The sequence below is a fragment of the Emys orbicularis genome, chromosome 3 (assembly GCF_028017835.1).
Source record: "Emys orbicularis isolate rEmyOrb1 chromosome 3, rEmyOrb1.hap1, whole genome shotgun sequence".
Classification (NCBI taxonomy): Eukaryota; Metazoa; Chordata; order Testudines; family Emydidae; genus Emys; species Emys orbicularis.
The window spans coordinates 187,659,705-187,686,384 of NC_088685.1; the positions used below are offsets into that span (position 1 = coordinate 187,659,705).

General features: G+C 46.2%; 1 pseudogene; it reads right to left on the minus strand.

The window, feature by feature from the left end:
• Positions 1-26,352, minus strand: part of LOC135876309 (histone H2A type 2-C-like) — a 94,475-nt pseudogene extending 68,123 nt beyond the window's left edge.
• Positions 26,353-26,680: the final 328 nt, after the last annotated feature.

Below are 26,680 nucleotides of genomic sequence, written 5' to 3' on the forward strand. Positions count from 1 at the left end.
GCTCACCTGTATCTCCATTGCTGGTACATGGACGCTCCTCTTTCTCCTTCTGGAGGTCACATGCTGCCAAACTTCTTCACCATCCTTCTGTCCCTGCGGTGCCTGCTCTGAATCTTCAGAACGTTGTGGCCGTAGAAGCATCTCCTGATGTCTGTCCAGGAAATCTTCATTTTCCCTTATGCAACACAGAGCCGATACTTGTTTCTCCAGACCTCGAACCTTCTCTTCCAATATGGAGACCAGCTTGCACTTTGTACAGACAAAGTCGCTTCTGTCCTGTGGAAGAAAGACAAACATGGCACAACCTGTGCAGGTTACAAGAAGCTGATCGCTCACCTTCCATATCACCTTCCTCTTAAGAGCTTCCTCAGCTGTTGCAGTAACTACTCAGAGAAACCCACAGATGAAAGCCTCAGTGAGCTCTCCCTGGGCGAACTCCCAGGCAAACTCCCTCTGTTAGCCTCTGCTGTTGGCCGCTCAGCTGGTTCGCTGCTGATTGCCCTTATATACCAGTCAGGCCCACTCAAGGCCCACCTGGAACAAAGCATGGACACCTCGCAGGAGTCACTCCTAGGCCACCTTAGGCAACAATGAGGACAACATTCAGGACAAGGAAGAGGAGGAGAATGGGAGACAGGCAAGCGGTGGATCCATTCTCCTCCAGAGCCAGTAGCTGTATCTAACCCCAGAGCTCAGCCAGTCACAAGATAGCATGGTGGCCAAGTGTGATGCCAGGGAAGGCACCTCTGGTAACTATGCAATTCTAATCAACCTGTAGGAGTTACATGCTCTTATATTTTATGTATAATCTGAACAAAAATGAGGTGCAATGGGTATCTGCTTCCCAGTGGCTGCTCCAGCTATGCAGGGGGTGCCCCCCGGAAAAGTGTTTATATTCACAAGGATGGCCTGGGAATCCTCCATGGAGATCTCCACAAAACTTTCATGGAGTTACTCTGCAACACTTTGCAGATTTCTGGAGAGGGCTCTTATTTCTTCCACCATGATAGGACATTTTCCCACACCACTCCAATATTAACTCTGATAGCATCATTGTTTACACAGCATAGCAGCATAAGGACCACCTCTGTACCCAGACGCTTGCAGTGTCTGCTTCTTTCATAGAATCATAGAACCATAGAATATCAGGGTTGGAAGGGACTTCCACCACTGCAACTTGAGACCATTAGTCCTTGTTCTGTCATCTGGTACCACTGAGAACAGTCTAGATCCATCCTCTTTGGAACCCCCTTTCAGGTAGTTGAAAGCAGCTATCAAATCCCCCCTCATTCTTCTCTTCTGCAGACTAAACAATCCCAGTTCCCTCAGCCTCTCCCCCTAAGTTATGTGCTCCAACCCCCTAATCATTTTTGTTGCCCTCCACTGGACTCTCTCCAATTTGTCCACATCCTTTTTGTATCAGAGAGGTAGCCATGCTATTCTGGATCTGTAAAAAGCAACAAAGAGTCCTGTGGCACCGTATAGACTAACAGATGTATTGGAGCATAAGCTTTCGTGCGTGAATGCCCTCTTTGTCAGACGCAGGAAAGCGTAGTGTGGGGCCCAAAACTGGACACAGTACTCCAGATGAGGCCTCACCAGTGCCAAATAGAGGGGAATGATCACACCGCTCGAACTGCAGGCAATGCCCCTACTTATACAGCCCAAAATGCCGTTAGCCTTCTTGGCAACAAAGGCACACTGTTGACTCATATCCAGGTTCTCGTCCACTGTAACCCCTAGGTACTTTACTCCAGAACTGCTGCCTAGTCACTCTGTCCCTAGTCTGTAGCAGTGCATGGGATTCTTCCGTCCTAAGTGCAGGACTCTGCACTTGTCCTTGTTGAACCTCATCAGGTTTTTTCTGGCCCAATCCTCTAATTTGTCTAGGTTCCTCTGTATCCGATCCCTACCCTCTAGCGTATCTACCACGCCTCCCAGTTTAGTGTCATCTGCAAACTTGCTGAGGGTGCAGTCCACGCTATCCTCCAGATCATTAATAAAGATATTAAACAAAACCGGCCCCAGGACCGACCCATGAGGCACTCCACTTGAAACCGGCTGCCAACTAGACATGGAGCCATTGATCACTACCCATTGAGCCCGACGATCTAGCCAGCTTTCTATCCACCTTACAGTCCATTCATCCAGCCCATACTTCTTTAACTTGGCGGCAAGAATACTGTGGGAGACCGTATCAAAAGCTTTGTTAAAGTCAAGGAATAACACGTCCACTCATCCACAGAGCCAGTTATCTCATCATAGAAGACAATTAGGTTAGTCAGGCATGACTTGCCCTTGGTGAATCCATGCTGACTGTTCCTGATCACTTTCCTCTCCTCTAAGTGCATCAGAATTGATTCCTAGAGGACCTGCTCCATGATTTTTCCAGGGATTGAGGTGAGGCTGACTGGCCTGTAGTTCTCCGGATCCTCCTCCTTCCCTTTATTAAAGATGGGCACTACATTAGCCTTTTTCCAGTCATCCGGGACCTCCCCCAATCACCATGAGTTTTCAAAGATAATGGCCAATGGCTCTGCAATCACATCCGCTAGCTCCTTTTGCACCCTCGGATGTTGCGTTTCTGGCCCCATGGATTTGTGCTTTTACAGCTTTTCTAAATAGTTTGAACCACTTCTTTCTCCACAGAGAGCTGGTCACCTCCTCCCCTTGCTGTGCTGTCCAGTGCAGAAGCCTGGGAGCTGATCTTGTTCGTGAAGACAGAGGCAAAAAAAACATTTAGTACATTAGCTTTTTCCACATCCTCTGTCACTGGGTTGCCTCCCTCATTCAGTAAGGGGCTCACACTTTCCCTGGCCTTCTTCTTGTTGCTGACATACCTGAAGAAACCATTCTTATTACTCTTAACATCTCATGCTAGCTGTAACTCCACGTGTGATTTGGCCTTCCTGATTTCACTCCTGCATGCCTGAGCAATATTTTTATACTCCTCCTCAGTATCAGGTTTACACTGGCGCCATGGCACCGGGCCCAGGCTCCAACGGGGCTCTGGCCCGGCCCGCTCTGCTTGGGCTGCAGTCCAAGGCCCTGACAGCTCTTCTCCGCCCCCTGCCTCTGTCCCGCACCCACCAGCAGCCAAGCTCCCCTCTCCCCGCCTCTTCTCCACCTCCTCCCCCGAGCGTGCCACATTCCCGCCCCTCCCCCTTCCTCCCAGCGCTTCCTCCACTGCCGAACAGCTGTTTGCTGGAGTTTCTGGAGGGAGGGGGAGGAGTGGGGTTGCAGCGCACTCAGGGGAGGAGGCGGAGAAGAGGAGGGGGGCCTTGGGGCAAGGGGTGGAATCGGGGCAAGGGGGAGCAAAGGCGGGCCCCTGCATTCCCCCTACCTATACACCCCTGCCGTGCACAGGCGCCAACTTTTGTTGGCGCCGGTGGGAACTCGCGCCTCCCCCGGCCCCACCCCATTGGATCCCTCCCCAAATCCCCGCCCTGGCCCCGCCTCTTCCCCAAGTGCACCGAGTTCCTCTTCCTCTCCCCTCCCTCCCAGGCTTGCCACGCGAATCAGCTGTTTCACGGCGCAAGCGCTGGGAGGGAGGTGAGAGAAGCAGGACACAGCAGCCCGCTCAGTAGAGGAGGCGGAGTGGAGGCAGAGGTGAGCTGGGACCTTGGGGGCGGGTTGGGGAGCTGCCAGTGCTCCAGCCCCGGAGCACCCATGGAGTCGGCGCCTATGCTGCCATGAGCCACTCAGGGCAGGGGGTGGCGGGCTGGGAGCACCCCCATGACCCCAGCCCACACCCCCAGCCCTCTGCCCTGACTCCTGCACCCCCCTCACAAACCCCCACAACCCCAGCCAACTCTTGCACCCCCCACATACCCAGCCCCCCCACACCCCAAGCCCTGACTCCTGCACCCCCCCACATCCCCACCTGCACCCTGAGCACCAAACGGGAGCTCCTGCACCCCCCCCCCCACATTCCCACTTGCACCCCTTGCAGCAAACAGGAGCTGCCCCAGCCCTGAGCCCCCTCCTGCACCCCCAGCCCTGACTCGTGCACCCCATCACACCCCCCAGCCCCCTGCCCTCCCTGACTCCTGCACCCCCACACACACATCCCCACCTGCACCCCTCACACCAAATGGGAGCTGCCCCAGGTAAGCACGCCACACCCCAATCTCCTGCCCCAACCCTGAGCTCCGTCCTTCACCCTAACTCCTGGCCAGACTCTGCACCCCAACATTTTTTTACTTTTTTTTAATAAAGTGCTCTTAGCCAAAGTGCTTTACAATAGTTAGCTAACGGTACAAACAATATTTGGAAAGATCATTAAGTGGTCTGCTGAGACCCTCAGCGATTTTCAAGTGGTCTGTGGAAAAATAAGTTAGACTACACAAATAATCAAGGTACCTCACTTTATTTTCATTTACTTCCTATTACTTATAGGAGGAGGATGAAGAAAAAAATAATGAAAAATGGGGGCGGAGGGGAGATGAGAGAATGTTCTTTTTCTTGGCTGGGTCCCAAGGAGGGGCCCCAAAAATGAAGCTGAGGACAGGGCCCCACTAACTCTAAATCCACCACTGGGGCTGACCCCTCCCCCACAGCTCCACATGCCGCAGTCCCCCATGAGAACCAGGGCCTGTGATCTAGTAACTTCTTCTAGTTGCCTGAAGAAAGCCTTGTCCACCTCATCCCCCTGGTCTGGTGGTCTATAGCAGACTCCCACCATGATATCAGCCTTGTTGCTCACACTTCTAAACTTAATCCAGATACTCTCTTCAGGAGACTGATATCACATAGGGTAACCTAGGAGAAACAGGGGAAGTTTTCATTACAAACGCTCGAACTGCAAAAAATAGAGCATGTGATCCACCACTCATAGGGGATCCAGGTCCCTCAACCACGCTTTTCCTAACATGCTGGTGGCTTGGATGGCAGGGATCGGCATTGACCTCAAATTCTGCAAGTCCAGGGTGATTACTACCAGCAGTGTTAAGGGAAGAGGGGGTGGGTTTTCTGTGTTTTCTCAGGGCCGGCCGCAACCCCCACCCCCATCCCCAGAGCCGTCAGGGACAAAGACAGCACTTTGGGAGGCTTAACAATGGTTCCTGTTCTCACAGCAACATCCATGTTGCTAGGAGGAGGGGGCATTGTCCATCTGTGCTCCTGAAAAAGGTTTCCCACAAGTTTCAGCATAAGGCCTGTCACCCATGCCGCGGGGCCATACTCACCATGGCTGGAACAGCAAACCGGTTCATTGAACAGCTAGGGATTCTGATTATGTTCTGGCTTGCACTTGAGTGTAATAAGGGGAATTTTTTTTTTAAATAGCAACCTTGCACTAGATCCATGGTATGTGCTGACAATGTTTGCCTTGTGTTTTGCATGCCTTACAGTGGAAAGCTTGTCTTCAGCACACCCTCCACACTGTCAGAGAGGCTTTCGCAGATTAGAAGTTGGAAAAAGAGGACGTGTGATGACATGTTCAGCGAGATAATGAATGCCTCCAGGACAGCTGAGACAGAGGTCAGAAACTGGGGTATTTAATTGTCTGAGAAACTAAACATGGATCTGAGAGCAGGAGAGCATCCCAGGAGCAGGAGCATGCCATGCAGGATGAGATGCTATGGACTATGAAGGACCAATCAAACATGTTGAGGCATCTGCTTGAGTTTCAAGAAAAAGCAGCTGGAGGGTAGATTCCCATTGCAGCCCCTGCAGAACTTCCTGCAAGCATTACCCTCTTGCCAATCCCCCTCCCCTAAACATTCCAGGAGGTGGGGGTGGGGAAGGTGAAGTATCCCTTCCACTCAGCAGTGGGAGAGGGTACCAAGAACAAAAGGCAGCCATTCAAAGACCTTTAATGGTCAAGGCTACTGTGCTTTCCTAGACAAGATGACTTGGCTTCACCCCTCCCAATTCTATCACAGTTTGTCCAAGGTTCAATTATTTTCCTGCTCTTTCATTTTCTGTTTATGTGTGCAATAAAAGTAAATGTTTTGAGAATGAGAGGCTCTTTATTTATTCCAATCATGGGGGTGGAGGATGCACAGGGAATTTGATTCACCAGAGGGGATGGTATGGGAAGGGACAACGCAGATATTTGGCACACATTACTATAGGTCAGGGGTGGGCAAACTACGGCCCATGGGCCAGATCCAGCCTTTGAGCTCTCGCTGGGGAGTGGAGTCTGGGGCTTGCCCCGCTCTGGTGCTACAGTTGGGGAGCAGGGTCGGGGGGCGCTCCACGTGGCTCCCAAAAGCAACGGCTTGACCCCCCTCTGGCTCCTAGGCATAGGAGCAGCCAGGGGGCTCCACTCTGAACGCTTCCCCCACCCCAAGCGCTGCCGCCGCAGCTCCCATTGGCTGGGAACCGCAGTTAATGGGAGCTGCAGAGGCACTGCCTGTGGGGCACGCCAGAGAAGGGACATGTTGCTGCTTCTGGGAGCCGCTTGAGGTAAGCACTGCCTGGAGCCTGCACCCCTGAGCCTCTCCCTGCACCCCAACCCCCTGCCCCAGCCCTGATCCCTCTCCCGCCCTCTGAACCTCTCGATCCCAGCCCGAAACACCCTCCTGCACGCCAAACTCCTCATCCCCACCCCAGAACCCGCACTCCCAGCCAGAGCCTGCACCCCTTCCTGCACCCCAACCCCCTGCCCGAGGCCTGATCCCCCTCCTGCCCTCCAAACCCCTCAGTCCCAGCCTGGAGCACCCTCCTACACCCCAAATTCCTCATCCCCAGCCCCACCCCAGAGCCTGCACCTCCAGCCGGAGCCCTCACCCCCCTGCACCCCACTCCTCAGCCCCCTCCTGCACCCTGAACTCCTAATTTCTGGCCCCACCCTGGAGTCCACACCCCCAACCAGAGCCCTCACCCCCTCCCACACACCAACACCAATTTTGTGAGCATTCATGGCCCGCCATATAATTTCTATTCCCAGATGTGGCCCTTGGGCCAAAAAGTTTGCCCACCCCTGCTACAGGTCATTACTGAAATGTGTTTTCAAAGCCTCCCAGAGATGCAGAGCTCCTTGCTGGGCTCTTCTTATTGCCCTTGTATCTGGCTGCTCAAAATTCGCTTCCAATCTATCTACCTCCACACCCCACCGCTATGGAGACTTCTCTCCCTTTGCCTCACATACGTTATGGATCACACAGCATACAACACCACCACTGGGGATTTGCTTTCACTGAGGTCTAACCTAGTAAGCAAACTGTGCCAGTGACCCTTTAAATGTCCAAAGGCACATTCCACCACAATTCTGTACTTGTTCAGCCTATTGTTGAACTGCTCCTAATTGCTCTCCAGGTGGCCAGTATACAGCTTCATAAGCCACGGGATGAAGGGGTAGGCTGGTCTCCCAGAATCACGATTGGCATTTCAACATCATCAATGGGTATTTTGTGGTCTGTAAAGAAAGTCCCTGCTCGCAGCTTTCTGAACAGACCTGTGTTCCTAATGATGCATGCGTCATGCGCCTTTCCTGACCCTCCCACATTGATGTTGGTGAAATGCCCACTGTAATCCACCAGCACTTGCAACAACTTTGAAAAGTATCCCTTATGGTTTATGCATTCTTTGGCAAGGTGGTCTGGTGCCAAGATAGGGATATGCATTCCATCTATCGCCCCACTGAAGTTCGGGAACCCCATCATGACAAAACAATCCACTATGTCCTGCACGTTGCCCAGAGTCACTACCCTTCATAGCAGAAGTTGATTAATGGCCCTGCACACTTGAATCACAGCAGCTCCAACAGTGGATTTACCAACTCCAAATTAATTCCCCACTGACCAGTAGCAGTCTGGCACTGCAAGCTTCCATATAGCAATTGCCACTCATTTCTCCACTGTTAGAGCAGGTCTCATATTGGTGTTGCTGTGCTTCAGGGCTAGGGAAAGCTCTGCACAAAGTTCCTGGAAAGTGGCCTTCTGCATTTGAAAGTTCTGCAGCCACTGCTAGTCATCCCACAATTGCATAGCAATGTGATCCCACCGGTCATTTCTTGTTTCCTGGGCAGGGCCGGCTCCAGGCACCAGCTTAACAAGCAGGTGCTTGGGGCGGCCAAGGGAGAGGGGCGGCACCTGCGGCAATTCGGGGGCGGCAGGTCCCTCACTCCCTGTAGGAGCGAAGGACCTGCCGCTGAACTGCCGCCGCCGATCGCGGCTTTTTTTTTTTTTTTTTTTTTGCTCGGGGCGGCAGAAATGCTGGAGCCAGCCCTGTTCCTGGGACCAGAAATGGCGCTCTACCATGTTCAACTGCTGTGCAACTGCCAGCAGCAACTGGGAATTTTTTTGTTCTATAGCTTGCAGCAGGGCTGCTTGCATGACATCATAATGTTCCATGCAGTGGCTCCTGTTTCAGCTCTGAAAATACTGCAGGATAAGTCCCGAGGTATCTGTAATGCTCACAACAAGAGTGAACAGCTGAGCCAGGCCCATGATTCTCGGGCTATGGCGTATGTGAAGCTAAACCAGGATTTCAAAAAAAGACATGACAAAGTATGGGTTGTTTGCCGTTGATATCAGGGGAAGGAGGGACAGAGGGAAGAAACTGCATCATGGTAGGTTGAAGCCATGTTCCCATTCTCCCTTACAACAATGTTTTGTTACCATTAGGCATTGCAAGCCCCTCCCAAAACACCTTGTGGCTAGTTGCACTGTGGGATAGTTACCCACAGTGCACTGTTCTGTGCATCAATGCAAGCACTGCTAGTGAGGACACACTCCAATGACACAATGAGTTGCACAACCGACTTAATTACTGCAGATGTCAACTTACATTAAGTCAATGTAAGTCTGTAGTGTAGACATGCCCCAAAAGCCATGCTTTAAACAGCAAGTAGAGAACCCCTTAATCAGGACACGCTACTATTCTGTTTGCCTGTGGAGTTTACCCAAATAAAGACATGAAGCAAAGCCCACTGAGGTCAACAGGAATCGTTCTCTGGGTTTCATCAGTAAGCTTTGGATCAGATCCTCAAATTCTGTTTTTGTGGAGCGGTTGTTTTTTTTCCCCAAAGAACTGTCATCAGTAGAAAACACTTGGTAGACTTTGGCTGTTCACTGGCAATGTGCACTTTAATTTAAAATTAAGCAATTTGAATAGATTGATGATTAACTGTGTATACTCAGTTGGTTGCATTATGCATATTAAAATAATATGAAGTATTACAATCATAAATACTCTGTCCTTTGAGACAGATCCATATAATGCACTTTTCAGGACTGATAAATAAAACTTACACTTTTTGACATCAATCTCCTCCCTTAAGTGAGTTATGAGTTACACTGTTGTGTTCAGCATGGGGCCATCTTCTGGTCAGCATACTGTCATAAACACACACATACATTATTTATAATTGTATAAAATGGAAAATGTTTATTAGATGTGTTTATTGTATGTGCCATAAGTGCTAACTGAATTATATGGTGAGCGCATGCATCATTGATTTAAATAAGTTGAACACTTTGCAACATTGTTATAAATAAATGCACATATGCACCCATCTCCCTTGATGCCACTTTATCTCATTATCCTATTCCGTATCATAGATCTCTCTGAATTTTGGCTAATGCTTTTCTTGTACGGAAGTCAAAGATCCAAAGTTCCAGCCAGGATCTGAAAAGTACTGGCAGTAAATGTTCTCTTCTTTAGTCGTTCCTTTTCCTGATATATTTGACCAGTTAGGAAGGGTCAGCGTTTCAGACCAGACAAACAGTAGTAGTCCATGTGGATAACAATTCAAATGAAACTTGCAGCCAAATGATTTAAAATATTTTTCTAATCTACCTGGTCTCCACTAGTCTTACCTACCTGTAAGAGCTTAAATTAACAGAGTGTAGTTAACTAAATGAAATGAATAGACTGGAGTGTTATGACAAAAAAATGGTTTTAAAATTTTGTTGGAAGCTTTTAGAAGTAGTTGTGTTTCCTGTTTGCATAACCAGGGGTGGATGATCTTAAGAACATAAGAACATAAAAACAGCCGTACTGGGTCAGACCAAAGGTCCATCTAGCCCAGTATCCTGTCTACCGACAGTGGCCAATGCCAGGTGCCCCAGAGGGAGTGAACCTAACAGGTAATGATCAAGTGATCTCTCTCCTGCCATCCATCTCCACCCTCTGACAAACAGAGTCTAGGGACACCATTCCTTACCCATCGTGGCTAATAGCCATTAATGGACTTAACCTCCATGAATTTATCCAGTTCTCTTTTATACGCCCTTATAGTCCTAGCCTTCACAACCTCCTCAGGTAAGGAGTTCCACAAGTTGACTGTGTGCTGTGTGAAGAAGAACTTCCTTTTATTTGTTTTAAACCTGCTGCCTATTAATTTCATTTGGTGACCCCTAGTTCTTGTATTATGGGAATAATATCCAATATTCCTTATCCACTTTCTCCACATCACTCAATTTTATATACCTCTATCATATCCTCCCTTAATCTCCTCTTTTCCAAGCTGAAAAGTCCTAGCCTCTTTAATCTCTCCTCATATGGGACCCTCTCCAAACCCCTAATCATTTTAGTTGCCCTTCTCTGAACCTTTTCTAGTGCCAGTATATCTTTTTTGAGATGAGGAGACCACATCTGTACGCATTATTCAAGATGTGGGCGTACCATTGATTTATATAAGGGCAATAATATATTCTCCGTCTTATTCTCTATCCCCTTTTTAATGATTCCTAACATCCTGTTTGCTTTTTTGACCGCCTCTGCACACTGCGTGGACATCTTCAGAGAACTATCCATGATGACTCCAAGTTCTTTTTCCTGATTTTTTTGTAGCTAAATTAGCCCCCATCATCTTGGATGATCTTGGAAGATTCCGAAGCCAGGCTACATCATGAGTGATTCATATTACTTGAGTTACATTATCTACTTGCACATCATAACACAGCTTTGTCTAAAAAATACGCATTATACAGGGGCATTTTTTCCAGGCACATATGGTAGTTACCACTTCTTAGTGTTCCTCTGAGTGTTTTCATTTGTGTGATTCCAATAGTTTCTTACAGAATAGACAGTCGCTGTGTAAGACAAAGGAAATATGTTTGTTCTAAGAGGACTAGCCATGCCTCATGCAACCTAATGTAGTGATAGTGGTGGGTGTCAGATTCAGCCATTTTTGTTGGGGGTTTATGTATGAGGTGTTCTGAAGAAAGTAGCTAGTTAGATCTCAGATGGGAGGTTAGTTTCAGGATAATATAGTCATTTTAACTCAGTAACAACAATTTTCTAGGCTAATAAACTCTTTGCCCTAACCCCAGGAAATGCCTACTAATATGGAAAATGGAAAACTATTACTATTTAAATAAAAGTAGGGCTGTCGATTAATGGCAGTTAACTCAAAAATTAATCGTGATTAATTGCAGTTTTAATCATGCTGTTAAATAGAATACCAATTGAATTTTTTGGATGTTTTTCTACATTTTCAAATATATTGATTTCAATTACAACATAGTATACAAAGTTGACACTTCTCACTTTGTATTATTATTTTTATTACAAATATTTGCACTGTAAAAATGGCAAACAAAAGAAATAGTATTTTTCAATTCACCTCATACAAGTACCCTTTATCGTGTAAGTGCAACTTACAAATGTAGATTTTTTTTTGTTACATAACTGCACTCAAAAACAAAACAATGTAAAACTTTAGAGCCTAAAAGCCCACTGAGTCCTACTTCTTGTTCAGTCAATCGCTAAGACAAACAAGTTTGTTTACATTTATTGAAGATAATGCTACCCGCTTCTTATTTACAATGTCACTTGAAAATGAGAACAGCTGTTCGCATGGCATTTTTGTAGCTGATATTGCAAGGTATTTACATTCCAGTTATGCTAAACATTCGTATGTCCCTTCATGCCTCAGCCATCATTCCAGAGGACATGCTTCCATGCCGATGATGCTCGTTAAAAAAATAATGCATTAATTAAATTTGTGACTGAACTCCTGGGGGGAGAATTGTATGTCTCCTGCTCTGTTTTACCAGCATTCTGTGATATATTTCATGTTATAGCTGTATCCGATGATGACCCAGCACATGTTGTTCATTTTAAAAACACTTTCACTGCAGATTTGACAAAACACAAAGAAGGTACCAATGTGAAATTTCTAAAGATAGCTATAGCACTCGACCCAAGGTTTAAGAATCTGAAGTGCCTTCCAAAATCTGAGAGGGACTAGGTGTAGAGCATGCTTTCAGATGTCTTAAAAGAGCAACAGTCCGAAGCGGAAACTACAGAACCCGAACTACCCAAATAGAAAATCAACCTTCTGCTTGTGGTGTCTGATTGAGAAGATGAAAATGACCTTGCTTCGGTCCACACTGCTTTGGATGGTTATCGAGGAGAACCCGTTATCAGCATGGATGCATGTCCTCTGGAACGGTGGTTGAAACATGAAGGGATATATGAATCTTTAGTGCATCTGGCACATAGATATCTTGCAATGCCGGCTACAACAGTGCCATGAGAATGCCTGTTCGCACTTTCAGGTGATACTGTAAACAAGAAGCAGACAGCATTATCTTCGGTAAATGTAAACAAACTTGTTTGTTTGAGCAACTGACTGAACAAGAAGTAGGATTGAGTGGACTTGTAGGCTCTAAACTTTTACATTGTTTTATTTTTGAATGCAGTTATATTTTCTACATAATTTTACATTTGTAAGTTCAACTTTCATGATAAAGAGATTGCAATACAGTACTTATGGTGAATTGAAAATACTATTTATTTTCTTATTTTTACAGTGCAAATATTTGTAATAAAAAATAATATAGAAAGAGCACAGTACACTTTGTATTCTGTGTTGTAATTGAAATCAATATATTTGAAAATGTAGAAAACATCAAAAATATTTAAATAAATGGTATTCTATTATTAACAGTGCGATTAATCATGATTAATTTTTTAATTGCTTGACAGCCCTAAATAAAAGCCAAGAAACAAGGTTAGTTGTAAAGTACCATGTTACTGATAAGCATCACTGACATTGTTTTAGCTCCATTAATGATCAGACTTCTCCATCTGGATGGTTCTGCTTTCTTATCTCTTGCTCCTTCACTTTGTGTGTTTTCTCTATTCCATATCTCTACATCTGCTTTCAAGATCAGACGCTGTGATTTATGCCCAGGTGTTGGGAGTGGTATACAGTAGCAGCATCCCATCATGTAGATCCAGGGGGGAGGGGAGTAGGAGAGTGTTAACTTTTAGTGTTAACTGCAACCTTGGTACCATATTTAACATATGTTGGTGTGCATCTAACCTATTGTAACTTGGGAAGGGTGGGGCAAGACTGACTGTGTTACTCTGCCCCACCCCATCCTTTCTCCACAAAGCCCTACTTGCCAAAAAAGACAGTTCCCCTGGGAGTGCTTTGTGATGGTGCAGAATTGTTTTTTTAGCTAGAAGTGGATTTCATAAGCTGATCACAGGAAAACCTTTTCATCTAGCTAACAAAATAGCCAGGACTATATCTCAACCATTTTAGAAAGGAAAAAAAACAAATGTATACAGTCTAACTGATCAGTCATTCATTTCCCCCTGCTTCATAGACCTCCAGCTAAAGCAAGCAACCATGATCACATTATCTGTTAAGCTCAATTAAAAACAACAGCTGTGTTCCAAAATAAACAAAAGGAGGCTATTTTACATTGGAATGCATTAGTGGAAGAATACAGATGGTTATAATCGAGGTCATTGGAAAATTATGGCTCTCTCAGTTTTTACCAATGTCTGTGATTTTCAGGTCACATCACCCCTACTCTTGCTCTCCATCACTAATTATGGTTCTCTGTTTAACCAATGTCCATGCTTTTGCAAGTCCAATGGCCCTTGTTCTTGCGGTTTATCCTCTGCCTTTCCAGTGCTGACTTCAGACATGCCTTGGTGGTGTCTGAACTCAATAGTTTAGATTAGTATATCTCAATGACCGGTCCATGGATCCCTGAGATCTCTCTGACACAATTTAGGAAGGCACAAGCCAGTCCCTGATATTAAAAGGGTTGGGAAACACTGGTTTAGATGTTCCAGAGACCAAGCTTTCCAGAGAACCAAGTGGCATAATGGGGGGGGAAATGAGCATTTGAGCATTTAATGATGAAAACAGGGAGCTCATCTGTCCCCAAAGTGAGAAAGAAGCAAAATGCCATGCTCCTTTGCATGCAAGGAGGTAAAAAGTATCAGGCTATCCCCTAGAAAGTGCCTGGAGACACTGGAGATAGTAAGGATGGGCAAAGACTAGAGTAACTCAGAAAGAAAGAAGGCTCCAGGTGTTGTCATTCAAGGCACCCACATACAGCTGAAAGCAATAACCAAGGGAGAATCAGCAAGTGCTATCCAGCAATAATAAAAGAGAAAACCATATGGCCACACACCAGGTATGTAGCAGCAGAGTGAAACCAGTGATACATGTGTGTGCTGCCATTGGCACATATGACAGCCTGCTCAATGGAGTCCTGTACACAAAGGCTGAGAGCAGATGGGGAAGAGACCATCCGTGACACTCTGCACCCCAAACCAACACCCTGGCACCCCCATTTTTACAATGGTGATATAATTATGATATGTTTTGTGCAAAATATGTCTTGAAAGACATCATTCTAAATGTCTTGATCTGGATCTGTTGAACATTAACATCCTTTTGATTGTATGTGCTGTCGCTGTATCTGAAGTTATGAATATTGACTATGTACCAGAATGTCAAATGTGTTTTCTCTTGGGTGACACTCACAAGGTAGTTTACATCCAGTCTAATCAGCACATTATGGATGAACCATTCAAGGTAATGGCCCATTAAGAAACACAATAGGCCATGGAAGAAGCTTATCCTTACCTGATGGATTTTTCTGTGGATGCTTCAGCCAGTATATGGATAATGGCTGCTATGACTCAACGAAGCATGCAAGGCCATGTGACTAGATCATGAGATACTGGACTCCATCTTGTGCCTGTATTTTTCCACAAACTGTGCTGGAGACTTTGCTTGACACAATGAAATTCCCTCCACATGGAAGAAGCTATAAAAGGTGGAAGTGGCATCATCACTTGGCCTCACTCCCCCCATAACTCAACACCTCAGGAACAAATACTGGACTGGGGAGGTGGTTCTAAGCTGAAGGGATTTCTTGCCTGTGTATGGAAGATTGGCAGACTGTTCGTACCATCACGGTGAGACACTGCTTGATTCAAAACCTGTCTAGTGTATAAGAACATAACAATGGCCATACTGGGTCAGATCAAAGGTCCATCTAGCCAGTATGCGGTCTTCCAGCAGTGGCCAATGCCAGGTGCTTCAGAGGGAATGAACAGAATAGGTATTCATCAACTGATCCATCCCCTGTCACCCATTCCCAGTTTCTGGCAAATAGTGGCTAGGGACACCATCCCTGTCTATCCTGGCTAATAGCCATTGATGGACCTATCCTCCTAGCATCCTTATCTAGTTCTTTTTTGAACCTTGTTATAGTCTTGGCCTTCTCAACATCCTCTGGCAAAGAGTTCCACAGGTTGACTGTGCGTTGTGTGAAAAAATACTTCCTTTTGTTTATTTTAAACCTGCTGCCTATTAATTCATTTGGTGACCCCTAGTTCTAATGTTATGAGAAGGAGTAAATAACACTTCCTTCTTTACTTTCTCCACACCAGTCATGATTTTATAGACCTCTATCATATCCCCACTTAGTCATCTATTTTCCAAGCTGAAAAGTCCCAGTCTTAGTAATCTCTGCTCATATGGCAGCTGTTCCATACCCCTAATCATTTTTGTTGCCCGATTCTGAACATTTTCCAATTCCAAAATATATTTTTTGAGCTGGGGCAAACACATCTGCATGCAGTATTCAAAATGTGGGCATACAATGTATTTATATAGAGGCAATATATGTTATGTTCTGTTTTCTTATCTATCCCTTTCTTAATGCTTCTGAACATTCTGTTAGCTTTTTTGACTGCCTCTGCACATTGAGTGGATGTTTTCAGAGAACTATCCACAATGACTCCAAGATCTCTTTCTTGAGTGATAACAGGTAATTTAGACCCCATCATTTTATATGTATAGTTGGGATTATGTTTTCCAATGTGCATTACTTTGCATTTTTCAACATTGGATTTCATCATATAGAACATAGATTGTGATTTTGTTTTATTTCTTAGGTAACCAACTTTGATCTGTATGCTATTGCTTACAATCACTTAAAATTTATCTTTCTGTAGTTAAATCTGTTTTATATTTTTTACCTAAAGCAGTGTGCTGTTTGAAGTGCAAAGGGAAATCTGCTCAGGAACAGGGACTGGTGCATTGTCCTCTCCATATTGAGGGAGGGGTGGACAGGGTAATAAACTTACACTGGTCAGGCTTTTGACCAGGGCAAGATGGTACAGCTCTGGGGTCCTAGGCTGGGGAGCTGGGGGGAACAGGCTGAAACCTCTCTATTGTTGGTTCATGAATGGCTAGCAAAAGCATTCATGTAACTGAAGCTAGATGTGTCTCTGCTTGCATATTGCTGTGTAAGTGCAAGTCCTGGAGAAGATTGCACCTTGTCACAGCCTCACAGTGTGAGAGGGGGCCTAGATTGGCATACCAGAGGGCTCAGAAGTACTTCAGTTCCAGGTAGCACTGGGGAAGTACATCAGGCTGCAAAAGCCACAAATCCTTTTGGTTCTGCAAGGGGCAGAGTAAACACTGCAGGGATAGCAGCAGCAGCCCCACCGCTTCCTGGTATATCCATCTGTGAAGAGGTGTATTCCCAACTTTGGCCGGTGAGAGGGTAAATTAGGCCAGGTGAGCCTAAGTGACTAATTAAGCAGACAGTAGGGGAGAGATAGAGGCCACAAGGAGGCCATTAATTAGAGGCAGTCAGGCACGCACACTGGGCAGGAACAAGAGGGGCCTGTAAAAAGTCCAGGTGCTGCAAGTTGCAAGGGGGGGTTGCAGGAAAGGCTGGCTGCAGTTATTCCCTGAGAGGAGGGAGTTGGGAGGCTGGTGTACCCAGAGAGGGTAGGAGCTAGTGATGTACGAAGAAGCCCAGGGAAACAGCAGCGAGGGCTAAGACATGTTGGCTGCATGTTATAGGGTCCCTAGGCTGGAACCCAGTGTAGAGGGCAGGCCTGGGTTCCCCTACCAGCTACTAGGGAGTGGCACAGGGTGCTGGAGATGTCAGCTGGACAGCTGGTCTGGGAGGACTGTGATTTCCCTGGAAGGAAAGGAACGTAGTGGCCAAACCACAAACCAGGAAAAGATGGGTAGAGAGACCCTTGAGGAGGGCGAAGCACCTGGCAGACCTGATCCCCAGGAGGAGGTGCCGTGAGGGAACCCCATCACACGATCCCCTTGTAAGCATATGTGACCAGGAACACTAAGGGCAGTGCTCAGAGTTGGAGAGAGAGATGCAAGGTGGGATTTTCACATGAACCAATGTGACTAAGGAGTACAGGTTCCATTTGCTCTCAGTGAAACTTGTGCTCCTAAGTAGGGCTGACCATTTCATAGAAAATCTCAAGATTCTGATGTGGAATGAAACTGAAGCCATTTGAAAATTTTCATTAAAGCTGAGAATGCAGCCCCAATAGCCTGGTGATCAGGTCATTGAGCTGGGTAGTGGAAACCCAGGTTCAAGTGTCTGCTCTGCCCACAGCCCAGATGAGTGTTCTAACCACTGGGCTATAGAGTCTGCAGCTGGTGCTTGCTCTGTCATGGTCATTCTCATTTGTCTGTCTGCATGCTCCCCTCTTTCCTATTGCTATGAGATGTATTTAAAGCAGCCTTGGGACTGCTGTAGTTTGCATACTGCTAGAGTGTCCTCTATGTGGATGTTCCTAGGGGGAACAGATGTAGCATGAGCCATGGTCACATGGACATGCCCCTCTCTTCCTAGGGTTTGACCAATCACTCTTCTCTATCCACCCCCACCAACTAGGTAAGCATGTTACAGGTATCCAAGGTGGCTGTACATTCACCCCATTGATGCTTGCATATGTGGAGTCTTCGAACATCCAGCAATGTGTGCAATGTGCGTGCTACCACTGTCCTTCCGCATCCATTTCACACATCTCTATTCTGTGCAGAATATATTATTGCGAGGACCTGTGGATGGGAAAGGTGCAAGGTCAGCCTTTCTAAATTATATACACTCCATCCTAGTTCTACTTCATTTCTGCCCCATTGCAGCCTTCTGTAAGGATGAGCAAACTAGTGGGGATCATAAAAGATCCAACCCCAAACTTGAACCAAAACACTGGAAGTCTGGAAAAAAAAATGACGTTACTGTTTTTGCTATGTCCTGCTGCACGTCCTGGTTTTAGCCAGCACCAGGTTTTTATAGTATTTCTGACCTACCTGACAATAAGCTCACAAAAACCCTCTTCTTGTGGCGTTTCCAGACTGAAGAGATTCAGATGAATTTTGCTAGTCTCTGACTCCGTTGGAAGAAATAAAATAAGTTGTCCATCTCATGAGGCATGGATTGCTCAGATCCAGTGAACCTCCTCATCTTTCACTGACTTCAATTCCGTTCAGGTTCCTATATTATGCCCATCACCAGGGTATCTGAGCGCCTTCCAGTAGTGCAATAAGACGCATGACTAACAGCCATCAGAAGTGATTCTTTCTTTCTCTTTCCCCAGCATGGATTTTTTTATTAAATTACTGTATGGTGTACAATGTGTTTTCATTAATGAGGGCAGGTTGAAATAGGCTTTGGACTTGGAGTAGAAAGCGATGAGGTGGTTCTTAGATGCTGTGGGGCTTTGTTCCACAATACTGTGCTGGCCCTCAAGAAAGCCCTCCTACTGCATGGATCAGATTTACCCTTACTGCAGACAGCTCCAGTGGCACTATAACACTTTTGATATTGGGGGTGCTGAAAGCCAGTCTCCTTATCCCGGTCTGTGTCCCCTCAACAGAGCTGGGGCAGGAACAGGGCTGTGTCTTTGGGAGGGGGGACCCGGACAGGGTAAGGGAGCCAAGGTGGGGGTCGGCAGCCAGGGCCTCGTGCATGGGGGCCGGCAGCTGGGGCCCTGGGGGTGGGGGCCAGTAGCTGGGGTCCCAGGCATGGGGACTGGCAGCTGGGGCCCCGTGGATGGGGGCCAGCAGCTGGGGCTCCAGGCGCAGGGACCTGTAGCCGGGCCCCGCATAAAACCTGGGGGTGCTGCAGCACCCCCCACCCCCTTAGTTCCTGCGCCTATGGACAGCTCCATTGTGCCAGAGGAGTGGCATCAACTGCATTCCTTGCCCTAGAGCTTCCACACCTGAAGGCACTCAGCACTGCTTTCCAGACAAGCCAACAATCTTCAGGTCACCACAAGAGCAAACAAGGAATTCTATACCTCCGTAGCTAATCGGGATCTGCTAATACAGAGGAGATTCAAGGTGGCCCTTGCAGGAGTATATTTTCCAGAATGTGTCTGGAAACTGGGCATGCAGCCTCAAATTTGAAAATTTACTGCTAAAAATCTCCAGCAATGACAGAATTAATATGGACTATAAGGTGAATAGAAAGCTGGCTAGATCATCAGGCTCAACGGGTAGTGGTCAATGACTCCATGTCTAGTTGGCAGCCGGTATCAAGCAGAGTGCCCCAAGGGTCAGTCCTGGGGCCAGTTTTCTTCAATATCTTCATTAATGATCTGGAGGATGGCGTGGACTGCACCCTCAGCAAGTTTGCAGATGACACTAAACTAGGAGGAGTGGTAGATATGCTGGAGGGTAGGGATAGGATACAGAGGGACCTAGACAAATTAGAGGATTGGGGCAAAAGAAATCTGATGAGGTTCAACAAGGACAAGTGCAGAGTTCTGCACTTAGGACGGAAGAATCCCATGCACTGCTACAGACTAGGGACTGAATGGCTAGGCAACAGTTCTGCAGAAAAGGACCTAGGGGTTACAGTGGATGAGATGCTGGATATGAGTCAACAGTGTGCCCTTGTTGCCAAGAAGGCTAACAGCATTTTGGGCTGTATAAGTAGGGGCATTGCCAGCAGATTGAGGGACGTGATCATTCCCCTGTATTCGACATTGGTGAGGCCTCATCTGGAGTACTGTGTCCAGTTTTGGGCCCCACACTACAAGAAGGATGTGGGAAAATTGGAAAGAGTCCAGCGGAGGGCAACAAAAATGATTAGGGGGCTGAAGCACATGACTTATAAGGAGAGAATGAGGGAACTGGGGTTTTTTAGTCTGCAGAAGAGAAGAATGAGGGGGGAGTTGATAGCTGCTTTCAACTACCTGAAAGGGGGTTCCAAAGAGGATGGATCTAGACTGTTCTTAGTGGTAGCAGATGACAGAACAAGGAGTAATGGTCTCAAGTTGCAGTGGGGAAGGTTTAGGTTGGATATTAGGAACAACTTTTTAACTAGGAGAGTGGTGAAACAGTGGAATGGGTTACCTAGGGAGGTGGTGGAATCTCCTTCCTTAGAGGTTTTTAAGGTCAGGCTTGACAAAGCACTGGCTGGGATTATTTAGTTGGGGATTGGTCCTGCTTTGAGCAGGGGGTTGGATTGATGACCTCCTGATATTCTATAATACTATGATTCATTCATTTGTTTCAAATGCCATACGTCTTCTACACTGAGAGCAATCAGTCCTAACATCTAGTATTGACATATTTTCTTCATAATGCCCAACAAATGTGATCTTTTTACAAATGTATGCAAGCAGCAACAAGAGGAAATGCAGAATTACAGACCTTTTCTGGTTTCAGCAACACGATAAAGAATATTAAATAGCATTTTAGTGGCTCCCAACTTGTATAAACTCAGTATATCCCAAGTCTTCCTAGAGTAAATTTTTTTACTAAAAGCTTTACATTATTTTTTTTAAAAGTGTGTTTCTGATTCTGAAGAGAAATATTTTCTGCAGCACATTTTCACAGATCACCTCAATTTAACCCTAACTAAATTAATTTAAGATGCCTGCCATGTTGTTAGTTCTCAACTTATCCCTGCCTTGAATTTGCCTACAATGGATATTGCTCTGGTTGCACAGATCATTGAACAAAGAAGAACTGCTAAGCCCTTCCCTGCCCTTCTCTAATAATCAGTAGGAAGTTGCAACTTATGCTTCCCTATAATGAGGTGCTCAAAAAAAATCTTCACAGCTCATGGGAAAAAGACATTCTCTGAGCCATCTTGCTGACCTGTCCTTTTTGCATTGCTTTATGATTTGAATTTCTTTGTGTTTGGTCATTGAAGGTTTTGGTTTAAATTTACATTTGTGTGTGTTTTTCAGTTGCACATGACTAAATATTAATTTTCATCCACTTGAAACCAGCAGGACATAGAGATCTCAAATTTGCATGCCTAAGAAAAGGAAACATGCAAAAAAAAAAATCAAGGCTATTATTCAGCCATAGTTAAGTTTATAAATGACAAAAATCCATTAACATTCTTTCTGCATACAGCATTGTCTCTCTCCCTGGAGACCTCTTTATAAACTTGGTTGTTTTTGTAAAGCTCTGATAAGGAAAATAATATTGGCATGGTGTTAATTGTTTCAATTGGATCTCCTCAAGCAGCTGATACATAAAAGATATTCTCTTTAACAAGTATATGTAAAATAGCCAAGTTATATCACTCATCTGTCTGGAAATAAATCAAACACACTACTTGCTAGTATATTCCTTTGTGCCACTCTGCAACAAACATACAGAAAAGCTTCTCGAGAATTGGCATGTAACTCAAGTCTTTCACTTGCTTTGGAAAACAAAACCTACCTGGTTTACTCAAAATAAATGATTTTTATAGCTGGGCCTCTGTGCCCAACAATGTAGGTGCTTAGATACTTAAAGCATTAATGTATATACCCTAGAGGGAAGGAAGTCTTAAATCCAGATAGTCAAAATGATGCTTAGAGAGATTAAATGATTTGGGCAAGATCACACAGGAAGTCAGTAATAGAACGATGAACAGCCTGCTCATTTCCTAGTTCACTGCCTTGACCACAAGACCATACTTTGGTCCATTTCGCTGAACAGGTTCACACACAAACGATCAGTACCAAACTGCAGTGGCCTACATTCTAGTGCTTTGGTAGGCTCTCTTCAGGGCAGTATTGCTGAGAGCTAGAGCTGGAATTGCAGATGGGTTTCACTGCTGCTTCTAATTCAAATATGGATGTGCTGATTCCACCAAATTGCAGGGAAGTTAATGTAAAGATATTTTTCTTCTTAGAGGTGTCTCCTGTATATTCCCACTTGTGGAATATGCCCCTGTGCTGCTCAGCTCTGGCAACTTCCAATAAAGCAGCTTTCATTGCAAACACTTTTTCATGGCACCAAATGTTCACACTCAAGGTCTAAAAGAGCTATGAGGCCCCATCCATCCTAGTTACTTCCTTTTGTAACTAGCTGTGGATTGTGACCTTGTCTCTTTGCTCAAAGCAACAACTAGATTAGATGCCTTAAAATTATCCTTGATTTTTGTTTGTATGGTTAGTGTTCTGCACTCTTGTGCATGCAGCTTTCACACTAGACTCCACGTCCTTAAACCAATTAATTATAACAGACATGTCTTCTAAGGATGGGCATGACAAGGGGCAGCGTACAAGAGTCTGCCGGGGCTCGACCCTCTCCGGGGCGGTGGGGAGCCACACCGGCTCACTACACCCCATTGAGCTTGGGGGGATTCGTCCGGCCATGGGGTCTCCCTCGGCACCTCTTGCTGTACCAGAAGAAACACGGTAAGCCCAGGCCCTAGGTCAGGGCAGGGCAACAAACGCTGAGTCAAGAGCTCAGGCCCTCAGTCAGGGCTGAGCAACACGTACAAAAGCCCAGGCCCTAGGTCAGGGCAGGGCAGCAAACGCTGAGTCAGGAGCTCAGGCCCTCAGTCAGGGCTGAGCAGTAACAACAGGTCCCAGCCTCCTCAGGCCAGAGAGAGGGGGAGTCTGCCACCCACGAGTTGGGTAGCAGGGGGGATGCAGGCCCTCCCACTCCACTGCGTCCCAGCCCGGGGCCCTAGCAGCGGCAGAAGACCCGCTGCTGTCAGTGGGGATCCTGGCCGCAACACACCGACATAGGCTCTGGCAGTGCTACAGCCAAACTGGGGTCGGCTGCCCCCGGGCTACTTCCACACTCCCCCTCAGGTAGTACCTGGATCTGGGTGTTGTCCTCCCGGGGGTCCAGTACCATGGGTTCCTCCGGGTAGCGGGCGCAGGGCAGGCCTGGCAGCTCCTCCAGGTAGCGGGCACAGGGCAGGCCCGGCCAGTCCTGGCTGCCGCCTTGGGCCGTGGGGTCTTTCCAGTCACGAGCTAGGCTGGAGATGTCTGGTCTCTCCAGAGGCTGGGGCCTGACTGAGCTCTGAGGCTGAGCCTTTATACTTCCGGGTCGCCGCCTGACCCTCTGAGGGGCGGGCTCAGAGCTCCCTAGCTCCACCCACTCCGGCCTCCAGATGGGCTCTTCCCCTTCCGGGGCAGCAGGGAGCCACACCGCCTCGCTACAGGCAGAGTATCAGTATGTGTCATACTGCTCCATGTTTTCAGAAGACACATACAGACACTCTTTATTTTGTATGGGGAAACCCATTCCTGAGGTCACTGCTTGGTGTACAGTGACTGCACTAGTAGGAAAGGGAGGCGCTGAGCCTTCCCTATCAAGGAGACATTACAAACCCTGTCTGTCCCATGAAGAGTAGATCGGCCTCTACTTTAAATCCAGAGAAGTCAAGAATGACATTGGCACCAAAATAAATAGATTCCAGAGGGGCTAGGATCTGTGGCTGTATTGCCTAAGTCTTTGACTGTCACCATGGCCTCTATGGCACCAAAGACATCTGCTCCAAGAACTGTGCTGAAGCCATCTTTGGCTTGTAGAAGAGTGCTCCTTCTCAATGCAGGACACATCTCAGAGACAGAAGAAATCTGATTTAAACAGGCTCTTGTCCCTGGAGGTTCCGTTGACTTTTTAATTACTGTTATGTAGAGCGAAGAGCAGCTGTAAACAACTTAATTTTAAAAATGATCGTAGTAGCCTGTAGTCTTGTCTATGCTAGTGCGAATGTAGGCAAGTCCTAAGGGGGGAAGGAGCCTTGCACCTCCCCTTCCTTTGTACTTCCATGCAGTGACCTGCCACTCCCTGCTGGCCCTTAACGTTCACAGATGCATGTTTTGGTCACCTGTTTACATATGTGTGTACATTTATTGTGGCTGCAGCTTAAAGGGAGAACCTCAGCTGCTGTAAATGGGCATAGCCCCATCAGCTTCAATGGAGCTACTCTGACTTACACCAGCTGAGGATCTGGCCCAGAATTTTTTTAAAATGTAGCCCTTACAGTTTTACAGCCACTTTAGACCTAAAGAAATTGAGGAAGCACCTAATACTGAGACTTTTAGAAGCCACTCCAAGACGGAGAAAACGGAGGTTTTTGATCCATAGGATCAGCTGCTTCCTAGAGCCCAAAGTTTAATCTTTGAAATAATTTTTTAATCCACCAAATCTTATCAAACTTAATTGGCCAACAACAACTCTGTCAAGTAAAAGAGCTACTTTGATTTCTCACCACTTTGTAGCAGCATATTCTGATGTTATAAGAAGTGGACTGTACAGAATAGCTGAGCTACTGCTTATTCTGAACCCCTTGTGTGTGGAAAACAAAAGGATCAATATGCCTAATTTAACTTATCAAAATGTATAACATATGTAGGTCATTAAATAGCAATAGGTACCAATGAAAATCTACTATCGGTGGTAATAAACAATAAATTCTGTCATTTCACTTTCCAAGCAAAATGAAACCTACATAATGTGTATGTATTAAAAGGTAGTGAAGATAAGAGTGCATCTTTAATTGTGTATTGCAATTTCTTTGACTATGTGCCTATGTCTACCATAACCTGCCTTTACTCTCTTGCAGTGTATTATGTTGATTTCTTGTTGCTAATTTTAAAAAGAAATGTTCTGATACAGTCTTGGAGTCTTAATTTCATCTACTTTATAGTCTATAGTCTATAAAAAAGTCTTTCATTGCGTCCTGTAAAGAAGACACTCCTTTCCAGCAGGACAGATGTTATATTAAGGCAGTAGGACTATAGTTGCAAAACCTATTCCACTAGGTTGTATTTGTGTGAGTTTTTACATGGCTCTATGATGTCACCATTCCTGTTTGATGTGTCTGTAAGGCTTTCAGTGACTGGGAATAAGCTGGTCACAGTTGTTCCACAACTCCGGGAATTGCTTCTTTTGTTGATTCACCAGGTTTATTGATATTAAGGATACAATGTAGGGTTCATTTATTAATTCAAACTTGAGTGAGTGTGATTTCCAGAACTGTGTAGAAAGGATAATAAGGGGAAGGCTGACTTCTTTACTAGACTATTCACTCTGGAAATAAGGCACATGTTTTTAATAGCTAGGGTAATCTGCCTAGAGGTGTGGCAATCTTTAAATCAAGACTGGATGTCTTTCTAAAGAGTTGCTCTAACTCAACCACAGTTGTTGGGCATGTTGCAGGAAATACTGAGTGAAATTCTATGGCCCATGTTATGCAGGACATCAGACTAAATGATCACAGTGGTCTGTTTTGGTCTTAAAATTTATGAATAGATCTAGAGCAGAATTAAGGTTGTGGGTGTATAGTCTCTGATATATGGTGATTGTCCTAGTGGTGAAACTGCCTCTCTTGGTAGAGTAGTACTGGGTATGTACTGTTAGATTCCTTCATTCTTAACTTTCTTGCTTTTGTGATACTGTGGTAGGTACGTGTTAGGTTTAGACCAACCTGAATAAACACACAGTAATAGAGTATTTTTGTGTCAATAGAAGTTCTGCAGAAAAACTGAAGGTAAATGATAGCCTCGAAGTTTACAGCCAATCTACCATGGTTAATATGAGAAGCTGATGTTTTAGCAGGATTAGTGGAAACTTGCTGATTAGGATACTTTGTAGTTTATATGTCCTTGATGCATAGATCCACCACCTCAATTAGCATTAATTCTCTGCACACTGATCCTCAGGTCCCCTCCTCCCGCTTCACTAGCAAAACCTGATTTAGCTTTCATTCTTAGTTCAGATTAGTAGACCTGCCCTGATGAAATGGGCTTTTCTTTCCTGCTCACCTTTCCAGGAAGTTGTATTTTATGTACAAAGTTTTTACACCAGTTTGTGCATAAAGTGTAGATCACTTGTCACTACATTTCCCAACACTTGTTTGCGATTTACTACACAATTCTGTGTGGCTACCACCATAGGCAGCGAGTTCCATACCCACGTGGTGCTCGGGCACCAGCAATATTCAGAGTCAGGGGCCCAGCTCCACCAATATTTGGGGCCGGGTCTCCCCCCCGGGTCCCCCCTGTGCCTCCCCCGAGTGTCCCGTGGCCCCGACTTGCTGCCCCCCCACCTTCCCGGCTCCAGAGCAGAGCATCTCTGTCCCTGGACAGCGTCTCTGTCTTTGTCTCCTCCATGCTGCTTCCCTGCAGCAACTGCTGCCGCAGGGTCCTAGTGCCCCCCTTCTCCACTGCCAGGGCAGACTGACTCTGAGCCTGCCCTTCCCCCTCAAACCCTTCCCTTTTCCGGCGGGACCCTCCAGCAGCACAGCCCCCTCTCCCCCCCAGCCCACAATCACTGCTCCTGCCCCATGTTGGGCAAGGAGGCAGCCCCATCCCTCACCCCCAGTGGGGCTACAGTCAGGGGCAGGGCTGGCTCTGGCTTTTTTGCCACCCCTGGCTACCACATAATTCAATATGAATACATCATTGACAAGTCTGAGTATTAAGGTGTATGCTGGCTTTC